The sequence below is a fragment of the Jatropha curcas genome, chromosome 4 (assembly GCF_041381405.1).
Source record: "Jatropha curcas cultivar XTBG-Jc1 chromosome 4, XTBG_Jcur_1.0, whole genome shotgun sequence".
In the NCBI taxonomy this organism is placed as follows: domain Eukaryota; kingdom Viridiplantae; phylum Streptophyta; class Magnoliopsida; order Malpighiales; family Euphorbiaceae; genus Jatropha; species Jatropha curcas.
The window spans coordinates 21,884,270-21,892,856 of NC_143154.1; the positions used below are offsets into that span (position 1 = coordinate 21,884,270).

Genomic DNA, 8,587 nt, shown 5'->3' on the forward strand with positions numbered 1-8,587 from the left:
CAGCTCCTTAGTTTGCTGCGCTAGCCTGAGGCAACAGAGGTGAGGGGAAAGGAGAGCGGCACGGGAACGGCAGCGGGAGGCGATGGGAATGGCGCTGGCTTCAGGTGATCGGAAAGGCAAAAGGGAAAGGGGGAGGGGGTGGAGGTCGCGCACATGGCGCTGGCGCCAGGAAGAAGAAGGGAAAAGAGAAAAGGAAGGAAAAGAAAAGAAAAAAAAATCTTGGGGCTTCTAGACCATTCCGGTTCGATTTGAACCGGTTTGGTCTAATTCAATGTCTTGGCTCGATTTGCTTGGTTCTCGGGTTTTTCACTTGGTTTTCCAATTATTCGTGTGGTTTTCGAAAAATCAATTTGATTTCTGAATCCGGTTCAATTCATTTGATTATTTTAATTAAGTTCCGTAACATTTCCTCCTTTAACCAAAATAAAATATAAAAATAAAAATAAACTATAATTAGTAAGGAGATTTGTTTTTAGGGTAAATATATATATATTAATCGCTGGGATTTTATATTATTTCTCGAAAACTTTAACTGTTTACGATTCGAAATTTTCGACATTTTATTTGGGCTTGGGCCCAACTCGTAAAACTTTGGGCTCAAATTAGAATTGCTCGATCTTTACACCCCATACTATCAAAAATTCAGATTTTTGATTTAATAAAAATTCCTAAGTTTTGAAAATAAAAATTCGGGATATTTCAGCAACTTAAATCCAACTAAATAAAACAAATTACTTCTTCAACAATTCAATTTTTCATTTATGCTTAGTCATGCTTGTGTTTGGCGTCGTATGCATCTTTTTTTTCTTAACAATTAAAATCTTTTTAATTCTATATAAGATTAAGATATTCATCAAATTGAAGAAACTAATTATAACTACATATTCTAATTATTTTACCCAAATCATGATAGGGATAAATTTTAATATTTTAAATTAATAAAAAATGCAATTATAACATTATCCGACCATTCAATTTGCTAAATGCACGTAACTTCCTAATTTTTTAATTTTTATTTGTTGTGCTTTTATCAAGATAATCATTCGATAGATTTCAGTTAACTAAGAAGACAATCCGATCAAATATCACTTGTTAATGAGGTGGCTAATGAGGAGGTGGCTAATGAGGAGGTAGCTCATGGGTAAATATTTTTCAATGAGAAATATTTGTTTCTTTACATGTGGATATAAATCGACACAGACTTACATGCAACCCATTGTCATTAAAATTTCAGTGGGTGTTGGCGTTTTCATTTACAGATCAACAAGAGTATTAGCAAAGATTGATAGTTTGGATTCTCTTCAGAAATTGAAAGAAATCATAAAGGTGTCTGATGGAATTATGTTGGCTCTTCATAGCCTTGGAGTGGAAATCCCTCTTAAACAGATCCCAATAGTTCAACGGAAAATAACTCATATTTGCAGGCAATTAAACAATTTGGTATATAAAATATTAAATCAATAATTATTTAAATTCTAAATAATAATCAATTTATGAGTAAAAAGGGTTAATTGTTGTTATTAATGAAAAAATTTTCAATATAAATTACAAATTAAAAACATTTCAAAGTAATTCAATAATAATAATTATCAATTAATATATAGATATCCGTGCAACAACCCTAATATTAATTGTGACTATGATTGGAACTCAAGCATGAATCCCTCCTAATTGCGCTGAGTGTTAGTTTTGAGCAAAATGCAGCCATTGCGAAACTAAATTTGTGAGTGCATATGGAATAAAGATCAATTTGTCCCTTGAACTTGGACATACCATACAATTTATTTAAAAATTAACTTTTTATACAATTTATCACTTAAATTTGCACCAAACGAACAAAATGCTCAGATTTTTAAGAATATCTTTTATAGTTTTAACTAATAAAATTTACTTAAAAATTTAAAATATAAAATAAAAAATTCTTTAAAAATATAATAATAATAGAGGTTTGTAGTATTTGATTTAAAAATAATTTATTAAGTATTTTATTTAAAAATTATAGAATTAAAAAAGATTTGATTATATTAAAATATTTGGTCAGAAAAATATTTCTTAACTTTTGTTTGATTATTTTTAATTATATTTGGTTTAGATTAAATATTTAATTACTGTTTAATCGTATTTGACTTATATTAAATAATTTATTTTTTTAAATAAAAATAGGACATTTTGTACTTTTGGTGTAAGTTTAAGGGGTAAACTATAGAAAAAAATTAATTTTTGGACAAATTCTATGTTGTGTCCAAGATTTGAGCCTTATTCAATTATATATTAAAATTGCTAGAGAATCTCCTCCAATATCACATTTATTGTTTGTTGGCGATTTTATTTTATTTTTTAATTAAAAGGGAGGGCATTAAACCCAACATCAAGTAACTTTCCTGGGGCAAAAGACACCAATCCTATCACCCTCCTACAGCTGCTGGACATGAGTAGAAGGGGAGTGCAGCAAATGGAAACCACGAATCATCTGCAGAGCATCATTAGACAAGCAGTCAGCCACATAATTTGCCTCTCTGTAAATGGTAACAATCTCTACTTCCCAAGATCTACAAAGAAGCGCAACACAAGCTGGAAGAACGTTATGAAAGGAACCAGAAGTCTCCTTTTGAGGTTGAATCAAACTAACAGCAACACTGGAATCAACTTGTAACTGCACCCTTCTCCAGGCTCTGTCCCAAGCTAGCCTTTGCCCTTGAAGAATACCCCATAAAGCTGAAGAATAACCAATATTCATAGCGAATCCAACCAACCATCTACCATCCTGATCACGGTTTTACAAACACCACTATAACCAGCTTGGCCTGGATTGCCTTTAGAGCATTCGTCCGTGTTAACCGCAACCCAGTCAGTTGCAGGATCCTTCCAGCTGATGCAAACCATATGAGCTTGGCTAAGGGAGAATGCATCATTATTCTCCATTTTCCAAGCAGACGAAATCTCCCTAGGTTTCCTAATAACCAAATCAACAGATAGATCCTAAGTCTGAGTTTGATTATTAAAGCATCTACTGTTACGCACTTTCCACAGCCACCATAAAGCCATGCCAAAGAGGGAGGGCCAATCACATTCAGCAACCCGAATGGTTTTAGCTTTGAGATTCTTTAATAACCAATCCTAAGAATTCAAGGAAAAGAAATCTGGGAAGAGAGAACCAACACCCAAGCTATGCCATAAATTATGAGCACAAGGACAATCTCGCAGAATATGGCTTGATTTGCATGACGCACAAAACAGGAGGAATCCATGATAAACCCTCTACGAGCTCTTTCAGCGTTACTCATAACCTTACTATGAGCAACTTGCCATAAAAACAAACAAATCCTTTGCGGGACCTGAATGTTCCAAATGAATTTCCATATAAGACCAAGTAAAGGTCTCCTATCACTATCCAACACAGAATATGAGGATTTAACCGAAAAATTTTCAGAGGGAGTATAATGTGTTGGCGATTCTATTTTGTTCGGTAGGACAGTGGATAAACAAATTTTGCATCTTAAAAGACTTCTTGACCAGTACTACCTGTTGTGGAAATTGGGCTTTTTCCAGCAAAAGCAATTTGTAAATTACTGTACTTATCAATTACACTAAGTGTAAATTTCCAGATAATTGGAGGAGTCACAAATGGTCTCACTTAAAATCCACTTGCCTAAACAGAATTTACCTAGAAGTAATTAATTAGACAATAACCACCAAAAATATTTTTGCCCAACAATAGCTATTAAATAAATAAAGACAAAAGCAATAAATAAAAGAGAACACCAAAATTTAACGAGGTTCGGCTAATTTTGCCTACGTCCTCGGACACTACCAAATTTATATTTCACTAAAGAAATATACAAATTGAGAGAGGAGGGAAACTTGTCTAACCCACTTAAGAATTGGAAGACAAGTTTTGGAATGAATGAAACTTAAGGAGGTAGGCTTCTTTTATAGGCAAAGGGTTCACTATTCCTTTCTTAAATTTCCAATGTGGGAATTTTAAGCCACAAACCAACAATCTCCACCTTGGCGAAAAATTCCACCAATACAAATTTCTGCTCTCTCTTACAAAGTTGTAATGTCTACAAATGTGCTTGGCAGTGCCAAGCTTCAATTTTTAACAATATTGATCAAGTCCAAACAGTGTTTGAACTTGACAGCTGTCAGCACTTTTGTCAACATATCAGCAGGATTTTCAGCAGTTTGAATCTTCTGGAGTTGAACCTGTCCTTCCTCCAGAATTTCTCTGACAAAATGAAATCGAACGTCGATATGCTTCGTCCTTGCATGATAAACTTGGTTCTTTGCCAAGTGAATAGCACTTTGACTATCGCAATGTACAACAATGTTGTTTTGCTTAATTCCCAATTCATCAAGCAACCCTTGAAGCCAAATTGCCTCCTTAACAGCCTCTGTAACTGCCATGTACTCTGCCTCTGTTGTAGACAAAGCCACTGTTGACTGTAAAGTAGACTTCCAACTAACTGGTGCTTTTGCAAGAGTAAACACATAACCAGTAGTTGATCGACATTTATCCAAATCACCGGCATAATTAGAATCTCAGTATCCAACTATGCGTTGCCACTATTATTATCCTGCTCAAAAATCAATCCAACATCCACGGTGTTCTGAAGGTACCGCAGAATCCATTTCACAGCTTGCCAATGCTCCTTGCCAGGATCATGCATGTATCTGCTCACAACTCCAACTGCCTGTGAAATGTCAGGTCTTGTACACACCATAGCATACATCAAGCTACCTACAACATTCGCATAGGGAACTTTTGACATGTATTCCCGTTCTGCATCATTTTTTGGCGATTGAGCTGCACTGAGTTTGAAATGAGGAGCAAGAGGTGTACTAACAGGCTTGGTTTTATCATCCATACCAAAACGCTTTAGTATCTTTTTCAGATATTGCTTCTGATTTAGACAAAGTCTCCCCAGTTTTCTATCTCTGGTAATTTCCATGCCGAGAATCCTTTTTGCTTCACCCAGATCTTTCATTTCAAATTCTTGATTCAACTGATTCTTCAAATTCTCAATTTCTTGTTTATTCTTTGAAGCTATCAGCATATCATCAACATACAAAAGTAGATAAATGAAAGAGGCATCTTGTAGCTTGCGCAAATACACACAATGATCGTATTTGCTTCTTGTGTACTTCTGCCTTTGCATAAACTTATCAAATAGCTTGTACCACTGCCTCGGAGATTGCTTCAATCCATAAAGTGATTTTTCAAGTTTGCATACCATATTTTCCTTTCCAGCAACTTTGAATCCTTCTGGCTGAGTCATATAGATTTCCTCTTCCAGATCTCCATGTAAAAATGCAGTTTTTACATCCAATTGAACTAGTTCCAAATCAAACTGTGGTACCAAGGCTAACAAAATCTGAATGGAGGAATGTTTTACAACTGGAGAAAACACTTCATTATAATCAATTCCCTCCGTCTGAGCGTAGCCTTTTGTAATGCCCTATTTTTCCTGTGTTGCAATAGTAGTTTATCTGTCTGTGAATAGTACTATCGGTCCGGGAGTCGGTATTATTTTGGTCCAAAAAAATTATTATATATAGGTAATAGGTTCTATCACATTTTTGGAGCATGCATGCATGGTTTTTATGGGTAGAAAGTAAGTAATGAATATTTTTGGAGAATTTTAGAGAATTAGTGCGTAGTGACTTAAGGTGTGATATTAATGAAGGAAATTAGAGGCAATAGTTGTGTGGATGAAATTTGAAATGGTGTTAGATTAATTAAGGAACTTCGAAGAATTATTTTTATGGAGTAAATTTGAGAATTTTGTTGTGTTACATAATATTTTGAAGGAATTTAATTTGGAGAATATTTGTAGCCATTAGATTAGATTTACATTCAATCCTAGCCATCCAATTTTTATGGAGTAAATCATTATCACCTCCATTATTTGGGCAACACTATCCTTCTTCTTCTTTTCCTACGTCTTCTTCTTCTTCTTCTTCTTCTTCTTTTTCTTCTTCTTCTTCTTCTTCAATTTTTCCTTAGTAAACACATCAAAATCACCCATACAACTTGAGTTAATTAAGACATATTAGAGATTGAAGCTAGAGAAGTAATATTTGGTGACTAATTTCAAGGAATTTGGTGATTTTCCCTACTTGGTAAGTGATTTTAGGATAAGGTATTTATGTTGGGGTTTAGAGTTTTCTTTAGCATATACATGCTAAATCATGCTCCACTTCTTCTTTTGTTTGTGTTTTCTTTGTTTGATTTTGAGTGTCTTACATGTAGAGGGTGGAGAGCCTTCCACCAAGGATAAGGGCAAGACCAAAGCTTGAGCTTGTTAAAGCTTGGTTTGAAGGTTAGTGCAATTATACTTTCACTTGTTTAAGTTGTTTTTACATGATTAGGCTTTTGAATGAATTTTGGGAATTTTGTATGTATTGGTTAACTTGTTGAATTCATGTTAGATATGTTCTGCCGTGAGATTAGAACTCATTTTCGACCCCTTTATACTCCCCATCTATTTCTGACTTCTTCATGAAAGTTGCAGCTCCATTTCTTAGCTTTCCAAAACATATTTTTATGTCTAATTCCAGTACTTCTAGCTCAACTTATGATTTAAATACCAAAACTGGTTCTGTTATGGTGTCTTACCAGTATATCCGAAATCATTGTCCTTTTTGACCACTATAATGACATGATTAGGTTCTGAGTTATTCATAAAAGTTGTTGCCCTGTGTCTTGAGAATTCTCTCGTTCTGGATTGGTTTCATTTGAGTGTTTGGTGAAGTAGGAATTCAAGAAACATTGGACTTGGTTCTGCTGAATCAGGTCTGATCTGTTGGTCTGTGTTCTGAGCTTTTGTTTGCTATCTTACTCTTTGATCTGGGCTGTGGTCCCTTCTGAACATTTGTATCATTTTGGCTTAGCTTTCTAATGAATCTAATTTCATTCAATTTGGAGACCCATAACTCAAATTATGTGTTAAAAACCCAGCAAAGGTCAAGTTTATAACAATGCTGAAAAGTTCTTGATTTATGTACTTTTATATTATATTAAGTATATATACATTTATAGTGTTTTGAGTAAAATATTTGAACTGATGAGTACTAAATGAAGAGGTTTTGATTAAGAATTATTGCTTTTGTGAAAGAATGCTTTTGATTTAGGCTCTACTATACATGATTGAGACGTAGTATGATGAGATGGATTTTCTTATTGTGAAGCTATGATCATATGCTATGGTTATCAGCCCTTATAAAAAGGCGGACGCGCTTATTTGTGTGATGGGGTGGTGCTTTCATAGGCCACGATTGTGTGATGGGGGTGGTGCTTTCATAGGCCACGAGTATGTGATGGGGGTGGCGCTAACATAGGCCACGATCAAATCTGCTTATGTTCATTCTGTATGAGTATGAGCCTTAACGAAAAATGAAATTTTATTGTTGCTATAAAAGAATGAAGACATATTTGTATTTATAATCTTCTCATTGCTTTCAAAGTATTTGAATTAAATGAATGCGATTTCGGTATTTATATAGTTGAGTAATTTAAGTTTTGCCTTGGCTATTGTTAATTAAATTGTTGGTTATTTAGCACCACTGAGTCTTCCACTCAGCGCGTTGATTTTTATCACGCTCAGGTTAGGAGCGGAGGGTGTTCTTCAAGACCAGAGGACGAGCATCAGAGTAGATATCACATCTTGGGTAGGATATTTTGTAAATGGTGATTTTTGGCATGTATATAAATATTGTGTTGTGAACGTTGGATATAATAAGTTTGTCATGTATTAAGAGTTATGATTATTTAAAGAAATAACACCTTATTATATTTTTGGTGTATGATGATTAGAGATTCCTTGAAAAGAATGTGTTTCGAATATTATGCGTATATTGATGGATATTTAGAAGTGCTTGTAGTATGTTGTTGAATTGGAGGTTTGGGGGTTCAAAAAAAAAAAATGGAAGTGTGTATATTTTCTTTGTGTGGCAAGTAAATTTTTAGGGGAAACTCTTGCGAAATTTTCGTAGGAATTTTCTTAAACATTATTTTTGTAAAAAAAATAAAAATTAATAATAATAAAAAAAAACTGGTAATTACTTGCCTCCTTATGAAAATTTAACCACTTCTAATTTGTGATCTAGCTTTTATAGTGAAATAAGATGGTGCTCCGGCACCGATTGTGGCATCCACCGTCTGGTTCTTTGGGATTGGTCAGTGGGTGTTACAATTTTTGGTATCAGAGCATAGGTTTAGACGATTCTAGGAGATATGATTTGGTATGAGAGTTTATCCGCTTTGGAGTAATGATATAAGTGATTTAAGTTAAATACATGCCATATTAGTCTGTTGTGGGAATTTCTCTCTGATGTGACTCCGCTGGTCTTTGTAGGTGTTTAGTGATGTCTCAGAACTTGCCGGATGAGGAGGTGGATAGTTATGCCCCTCCAGAGGGTGCTATGGTAGAGGGTGATATGCCAGCTGGTGGTGTCGCTGGTGGCATTCTGGGTTCTGATGCAGTGCGTGCCTCGGTTGTAGGGCAGGCTACTGTGGGTCCTGCGGGGCCTAATCAGGGTGATTTGGTACAACAGTTGGTAGCTGCATTGAGGCAAGCTGCGGGAG

General features: G+C 34.8%; 1 long non-coding RNA gene across 1 annotated transcript; it reads left to right on the top strand.

Moving 5' to 3' along the window:
• The first annotated feature begins 5,648 nt into the window (after positions 1-5,648).
• LOC149496978 (uncharacterized) lies at positions 5,649-7,806 on the top strand. Its single transcript, XR_016320577.1, has 3 exons — positions 5,649-6,123; positions 6,254-6,323; positions 7,608-7,806. It is a non-coding gene; the product is annotated as an uncharacterized LOC149496978 (long non-coding RNA).
• Positions 7,807-8,587: the final 781 nt, after the last annotated feature.